General features: G+C 38.8%; 1 pseudogene; it reads right to left on the minus strand.

The window, feature by feature from the left end:
• Positions 1-7,073: 7,073 nt before the first annotated feature.
• LOC122102776 lies at positions 7,074-8,296 on the minus strand (annotated as a pseudogene).
• Positions 8,297-8,635: the final 339 nt, after the last annotated feature.

Genomic DNA, 8,635 nt, shown 5'->3' on the forward strand with positions numbered 1-8,635 from the left:
CTATTTCTCCTTTATGGAATTGAAAATATCTCCACTTCCCTACCAGAACACGACTTTATGGCAAGCCTGAACCAAAAGCCCTGAAGTTGCACAGAGTTTGAAAGTTCTAACTCAAAGATAGGTATTTTCCATTTATCTCTCTTTTTTTTGGAGATGAAAATATATCTACTCTCTCATGAGAACACAATTTAAAAATAAACACAAACTCAGAGCCCTGTTACTGTACAGAATTTGGAAGTACACAATCCAAAAAGGTATTTCACTCTATCTCTCCTCTATTGGTAAGTAGGCCCAATACCACCACTCAGCAGTTTTTGTTTGTTTGTTTTTTTTGTTTTTTGGTCAGGCGTGGAGCTTGAAGTCTGGGTTTGGGTGCTGTCTCTGCGCTCTTCAGCTCAAGGCGAGAGCTCTACCGCTTGAGCCACAGTGCCACTTCCCGTTTTCGAGTGGCTTATTGGAGATAAGAGTCTCACAGACTTTCCTTCCCCGGGGTAACTTAGAACCATGATCCTGAGATCTCAGCCTCCTGAGTAGCTAGGATTACAGGTGTGAGCTGCCACCAGCACCTGGCAACTGAGCAGTTTTAAGACAAAATCCACACTCAGTCTGTATCTTTGCACTGATTTTAGACGTTCCCAATCATAGATGGTCATTTCCTTATTTATCTCTGATTATCTTTTCCAGGGAGAGATATAGTGTTTCAGAGATGGGGTTATAAACAGTTGTAATCAGTGAGTAGCTATGTTATGAGTTTAGAATAGTTTGGGTCAAAAGTTTAACATCCTGAGCCACTTTGGCACAGTCTCACTGACTACAGATATAGTCTAGCTCAATGTTTCACACTTGGGGAATAGCAGAGAAAAGAAAGTGAGAGGGAATGAAGGAGTAGAAATAATTGTAAATGGGTTGAGTTGTAGGTAGAGGAAAGATTAACATATACAATGAAATATAAGAGGAGAAAATTTGGATTCCAGGGATGTAGCAAAGGAAAGGAACGGAGGGATGAAAGTTATGCCCTAACTTCTAAATAAGAAAGAGAGAAGAAAAATTAAAACAAACAAAACACAAAAAAGAAAAAAGGAAAGAATAAAAATAAAAAAATAAAAACTTGAATAATTATGTATGTAAGAAGTAAAATTAAGAATACTATTATTGTGCAGTAGAGAATTAGGTAATCAATTTATACTCAGAATTAAGTATATATACAGTTGAGGAGAAAGTCTAGTGGTCACTGTAGGCTGTGTATCCAGTTGTGAACAGAACAACTATGAGGAAGGAACAAAACCAATGGGATTGTTGCAAAAAGAAAAAAACAAGAAAACAAAACTTAAAAACAACAACAAAATAAAAGACTGACAGAAATAAAACATAACAAATAGTTTTTTCTTTCTTGCTATTGTTCCTAATGTATTTATAGTTTACCATGAGATTTTTATGTTTCTTTGTATGTTCCTCCCCCATGGTATAACCCCTGTTTTCACTGTATTTGATGTCAGTGCCCTGTATCTTGTATATAAACTTCTCTAGCTTGGGAAGGGGAGGGGAAAAAACAAAATGCTTAAATAGGTATACAGGTTGACCCATTGTAACAATGAGATGTACAAGACACTATGTTGAAAAACGAACTTTACAATTTGGCGGGGGTAGGGGGGGTCTGGGGGTGGGAGGTAACAATGCTTGATAGGAAATGTACTCATGACCTTGCTCATGTAACTGTAACCCTTCTGCACAGTATTTTTTACAATAAAAACATATTTTAAAAAGTAACAGAAAGTTAAACTAATTGCAAAAAGTGAAGAGAAAGAGGAGTTTTTTTAAAAAAATAAAAACTATTAAATATAATTGGGGAAAAAGGAAAGAGAAAAAAGTTTCTTCTGTTTATTTAAATGCTCTTATGTCTCCCCTAAGTATGCTTTCCAGTGCCTTGATGGCATCTTTGGTTTGCTTGTACTGGTCGGTTTTTCCTGTTTCTTGGTTGGTTTCTCAAATCAGCTTGTTTGGGTGTGCAAAAAAAAAAAAATTCTGCTTTACAGTCTTGGGGAATTTGTGACGTCATTCCCAGACTAAAAAGCATGATCTGCTTTTTTTGTGTGTGTGCTGTGTGGAGGAGGTGGCTGGAGACTGTAGTCTGTTGCTGCTGGGACTAAGCTTGGGTATGGGTGGGGTTTTGACCTGTCTGGAGTCAGTGACTTTTCCCAAAGTGGAGAGTTTGGGCTAGTAACCTGGATCCTCTCTCAACTTTTACAGCCTGTCCAGTTTTTATTTACTTATTTTAATGAATTTTAGTGAGATTCCTTTAGTTGGCGGATCTGCCAGTTTTGCTTCGGTGTGGGTGGAATTCCCTTGTTGCCTGCAGAGGGTCATGGCTACCTCTCTGGGCTCAACAGGTAGTGAATGTTGTTCTTCCCGGGCCAGTGAGTTTTCCCTCCTCCTGGGTCGGGAAGCCTTAAGCTGGGTGGAGCCAACTTTCACTGGTCCAAATCCTTGCCCTAGAGAAAAATGGTACAGCAGTTGCTGCTTCTGTGTCCCAAGGTATCTCTTAGCTATTATGGCAAAATTTATGCCAGTATCAAATATGGCATTCCTCTCCAGTGGTGGAGAGGGGAGGGATGGCTTCTCTGAGCTGTTCTGTGGGAAGGATTAGGGATACACACAGTTTCACTTGGCTTTTAGGCCCATCCAGATGTGAACCTGACAGTGGCCAGCAGTATATGGAATTTTGCTCCTGCAGTCTGCACTGGAGGTGGGTGAAGAGGTACAGACCTCGGTCTTTGGAACGTTTGCGTCAGCTTTATCTGGCTGGTTCCACAGCAGCCACCAGAGGTCATGGCAGACACTTGTGCTCAAATCTGTCTTCTGGTGCAAGTTGCCTGATTTTTTCCTTGCTAGGCAGAATCTCTGTACTATTAAGGCTCACTGGGTGTGATTTTCCCATAATGAATTATTCCCTGAATTGTGAAAACTAGTTTCTTGGGAAGAGCTCACATATAGCACAGCTACATCTCTGTCATCTTCCTTCGGTTACCCCAAAACCTTTTTCTAAGAATTTGGCCTGACCATGTGTTTGTTGTTGTTGTTGTTTGTTTGTTTGTTTTCAGCTCTAAAACTATAAAATCAGGTAGAAACCACTATTTTGAGCGTTTACCTCGCATTTCTTATAAGAAAAGCAGGAAATGTTTCTCTTTTTTCTGATCTCCCTACTTTAACTCTGTTATATGCCAAAATAAATCCTTGCTAAAATCCTTCCACCTTGTAAACTCTCTTTTTTTTGAGATCTCCTGAAATATTTTTTGTAAGTGGATATTTGTGCTTTTCCATGGAAACTGAGAAGCTAAAGAACCACCCCAATCATCTTTGGTGGTATCTTAAGATATTAATAGCTTAAATTACTCTCAAAAGTTTAGTGAAGAGTGCATAATATTCTACCATTCCAGAAATGTGTTCAATTGGTAGAAAACCATCCATTTCTCACTACTGAATCCAAGGTCAAGCTGTGTAACAAGGAAGACTACCAGGAAGATGGTCAATATAGTAGAGATGGGGTGGACCATGAACTCCCTATGACACATCTGTGCTGTTCACTCTCTTACACTGCCATATTTGTCTTCTAATAAACTTTTCTATCACAATTATTTATGTTCACATGTTACCAGAAGCATGAACCAAGATTGTTTAGGTGTCATAATAATTCTGGTAACATATGTTTTGTATTGGCTGAAAAATTAGAGATTAGGAATATCTTATTCTGACTTAGACTCATCAAATGGTTATACTACTGTATTTCCAGGGCTATATTAAAGGACAATATGGAAGAATGGCAGTAGGCTCCAAGCTTGGCTTGTAAAACAAATACTCTATATGAGGCAGGCCAAGAATAGTGGATCCATCCTCACATTACACATAGTGCTTCCAACTGTAAGGATCAAATATAGGTGACTAGGAGCAAAAAACAGATAAATTTAAAAAATTAAAAAAAAAAACCACTGTGGTATATGCTAAACTGAAATAACAAGAAAAGCTCAAAATTGCCTAAACAGATGCGTATGAAAGATTTGACAAAATGTAGCACACATTCTTGTTAAAATATTCAACAAAGAATAGAAGAGGATTTCTCTAACCTAATAAAGGATGTCTATGAAAAACACTCAGAGAACATCAAACTGAATGATGAACAATTTAATGCCTTCCCCATATGACTACAACACAAGCAACAATGCACACAACAAAAAGGAAAGAAAAAAAAGAGATAAAAAATGACTTCACCAAAAATAACAACTATGTACCTTAAATGATAACATAAAGAAAATGAAAATAAAAACCATAGAATAGGAGAAACTAGTTACAGGTTTCTTACCTAATAAGGGTCATAAGTGGAGCCATAGATCGACAGACAGACAGACAGACAGACAGACAGACAGACAGACAGATAGATAGATAGATAGATAGATTTCCTTACCAATCAATGAAAAGACAAGTATCCCAGTAGAAACAGGCCAAAGACTGAATAGACATCTCTTTAAGGATGATGTTCAGATGACAATAAACACTTGAAAACATAGTCAACACTATTAGTTTTGGGCAATATATTTCATGCTCTGAAGATACTAAAATTATTGAATTGTATACTTTAGGGATGAATTGAGATATTTATCAATAAAACTGCAAGTTTCCTATGTTAATCCATGATGACTTCTTTAGAAGGGAATAAGCCTGGGAAAAATTTATTCAGTTCAGGACATGCACAGTGCCTGTCCTGAACTGAATCAGAGCCTTTGGCAATCACTAATGACACAACTTGAACTTTGACAGTGCTTAATTTAAATTCAAATAATTCATGAAAGAGTTATCAGGCACAATGCTCAGATACAATGCCAGTGCTTTCCAACTTCATTGCCAATTCTGCAGAAAAAAACTTAAGAATAAAAACCTCTTAGGTTAAAGTATGATTTAGCTATCCTGAGAATAACTTTTTATGCCACTCTCAATGATGATTACATGATATCTGTCTACTAAAGAGGGATTTCTTTGAGGATTTTAACTAGCATTTGTGGGGAGGACAATTTCAAGTTGTGTGACTAGAGTAGCCTTCCAAATGTGTAAACTCAAAATAAAATCTGCATACTATAATTACATTTTAAAGTAAAGCCAACTTTAAATCTTCACATACAATATTCAAACGTGTATCTGAGTCCCTGTATGAGTACAATCACTATCATAATCAAAACTAGCATCTCTGGATCCTTTCTCCTATGATATAAAGAAGAAACAAAATTTTAGTTTTATGAAAAAGACAAAGATTAGTCAAAAAAGAAAAAGATATAAACAGTTGGTTCTTCCTTTGAATGTGTGATTTAATGCCCACCTAGGTTGGGTCTTTATAATTTATTTTGATAATTTATTTAATTTACCTAGAAATTCAATCAGGATATTAAGATATTTACATAGAAAAACAAAATGAAAGAAAATAATGAGCGCTTAAAACAACATTCCGTTTAATAATTTTTACTTGTTAATGTATACTATTAATTACCTAAAATGTTTTTAGTTGTTTTGTCCTAATAATAACTTAATGTATCTTAATATTTTCAATTAACCTTTCCCTAAAGGGAAGCATTTAAAAATGTGGTATATTCAAGCAAATGACTTGCTTTTCTTATTTTTTAAGGTTTGTCGCTATCATTTTAATCCAATAGTTCAAAACTAATATTGTGTGAGAATTCAGTACCATTTTGTTGAAGTTTACATTTACAGTTACTTTAGTAAATAAATGATTAAATGGTCAATTGTAAATAGTCAATTTTGACTATTTTTTAAATTTACTTTTGTTTTGTTTTAAATCTAGTTACTTTTTATTGTGAAAATACCGTATACAGGGGTTACAATTACATGGGCAAGATAATGAGTACATTTCTTTTTTATTTATTTATTTATTTATTTTGTTGGTCATGGGGCTTGAACTCTGGGCCTGGGTGTTGTCCCTGCACTCTTTAGCTCAAGGGGAACACTCTACCTACCGCTTGAGCCACATCACCACTTCCTGTGTACATTTCTTATCAAGCTTTGTTGCCTCCTCCTTTGTTTCCCCTTCCCATCTCTTCTGATCTCCCCCCCACCCCAAAGTTGCAAAGTTCGTTTTCAACATAACAGCGTGTACATCTCATTGTTGCAATGGGTCCACCTGTATCCCTATTTAAACAATTTTTTTCTCTTCTCCTCCACAAGTTATACCAACATCAAATACAGTGAAATCAGGGGTTATACCGTGGGGAAGGGACATACAAAGTAACAAAAAAAATCTTATAAATATGTTAGAAACAATTGCATGAAAGGAAAAACATTTGAATACTTATCTTGGGGTTCATTTCACCTAACACCAACTTATCTGTCCTTTTCTGCTTGTCTCAGACATATACTAGTTATTGCAAATAAGGGAAACCATGGGACCTATGTTTCTTCGGGCTTGGCTTACTTCACTTACTATGATTTTTTCCAAGTCTTTCCATTTCTAGCAAATGGGGCAATGTCATTCTTTCTGATGGAGGCATAGAATTCCATTGTGTAGATATACCACATTTTCTTGATCCATTCATCTACTGAGGGGCATCTGGGTTGGTTCCATATCTTAGCTATGGTAAATAATGCAGCAATAAACATAGTTGTGCTAGTAGCTTTAGTATGGTCTATTTTGTGATCATTTGGGTAAATGCCCAAAAGTGGGATTGCTGGGTCATAGGGGAGCTCTATGTGGAGTCTTTGGATGAACCTCCATACTACTTTCCAAAGTGGTTGAGCAAGTTATAGACACATGAAGAAATGCTCAACCTCACTAACCATAAAAGAAATGCAAATCAAAACAACATTAAGATACCACCTCACTCCAGTTAGAATGACTATAATCAAGAACTCTAATAACAACAGATGCTGGAGGGTATGTGCACAGAAGGGAAACTTACTGCATTGTTTATTTATTTTTGGAGTTTTTAGTAACTTTATTTTTTACTTCGCTGTCCTACCTATATGTTTTCTTACACATTTCATTTCTTTTAAAAAAATCACAGAAACAAAGACAAAACTTATCTTGCTACAGGTTTGGCATTGGCCGATTTGACTTTTAAAAAGTTCAAGGTCACCAGGAGCTGGTCTGCACTCGGCCTCAGCTGTGCTCCAGCCTCCCAGCCACAGCAAATGAGATTCTCAAGCTTCTGCCCCAGGAGCAAGTCTGTGAAGATGGCCTTGGCAGGGCATGGGAGCAGATTGGAGGCCACCACCGAGTAGAGCACTTACTGCTGATCCTTGAGTAAGGCATGTCCCTGGTAACCATTTGCCAGACCTTGTTGCCAAAAGAATAGATGTCAGTTTTGGGGGTGATGGGGTCTCCGATCAGCAACTCGGGTGCTCGGTGGGTATAGGTGCCTCCCATCGGGGAGGGCTGGGCCCGGGACCTTTGCAGCTCTTCCAGCTTCTCAGAACACCCAAAATCATCAATTTTACAGATATCTTGTTCGCTAATTAAAATGCTGACCAGTTTTAGGTCCAAATGCATGATGCTCTTGGATGGTAGGAAAAGCAGGCCTTTGACCACATTGAGGGAATACTTGAAATACTTTTGCACACTCAGCCACTCTCCAGGGCAGCACCGGGGCTCCTCGGCCTTCTCCTCAGGGTCACTGGGAGCACCGTAGATGACTTGGTGTAGAGTGACATTGCCCCCAAACTCCATGATGATGGTGCTGAGACTATTGGAATGCACAGGCGTGCTGGTGCTGGTGGCCACCATGCACACAATGTTATTGTGGAGCAGCCTGGCCACATTGAACTCACCCCAGAAACTATGCTGGGATGCTCGCAGGTCTTTGGTGCACTTGCTCACTTGCTTTATGGCCACCAGAACGCCATAATAAGTTGCCTTGTACACCGAGCCAAACCCTCTGGCTCCTAACTTACTGAGCAAATGCACCTGTTCCCAGTCAATGAGGCACCAAGCCAGCCAGCGTGGCAGCCTTGGGGTGCCTGAAGGAGCACTGCCTGAGAAGAGCTTTCCTGGGAGCACCGAGGAGCTGCTGCGGATCCTCAAGTAAGTGGCAGAGGCAGCTCACCTGGGAGGCCGTGTCTGGGAGTCAGAGGCGAAGGCATCTCCCTGAGAAGGGACGCACCCCAAGGATGCAAATCTAGGCCTCTGAAAATAGACCAGGAAAGGCAGTGAGAGTCTCCCACCTTGGCCTCGACTACCCCTGCCTCTTTTTTCTACTCTTCCTGTGATTTTCTTCTTTTTCTTTTTCTCCCAAATGAGCCCCATCTGTGCTGTCATTCAGCAGGGCATTGATCAGATGGGAAAAACCTGAATGAATCACAGCAGCCCCCTTTCAGGTGAATTCATATCCAAACAATCTTTCACTAGATAGCACGGACCAGCCCTGAGACTCAGCCCTCTGCTACACCATTTCATCAATCATAATGAAATGGGCTTTTTCCTAAGTCCCCTCTGATAAGTGTCAACAGTCCTTTGACTCCAGAGGCTACCGAAGGATCAAGAAATGGCCACACTTTGCAGGATAATTTTGACTATTTTTAATGTCAATCTCCTCATCTGGTATCCATATGGTTATTGATAAATAACTCATTGGTAATAAGCTCA

The sequence above is a fragment of the Dipodomys spectabilis genome, unplaced genomic scaffold, assembly GCF_019054845.1.
Source record: "Dipodomys spectabilis isolate Male_0828 unplaced genomic scaffold, ASM1905484v1 ptg000877l, whole genome shotgun sequence".
In the NCBI taxonomy this organism is placed as follows: Eukaryota; Metazoa; Chordata; class Mammalia; order Rodentia; family Heteromyidae; genus Dipodomys; species Dipodomys spectabilis.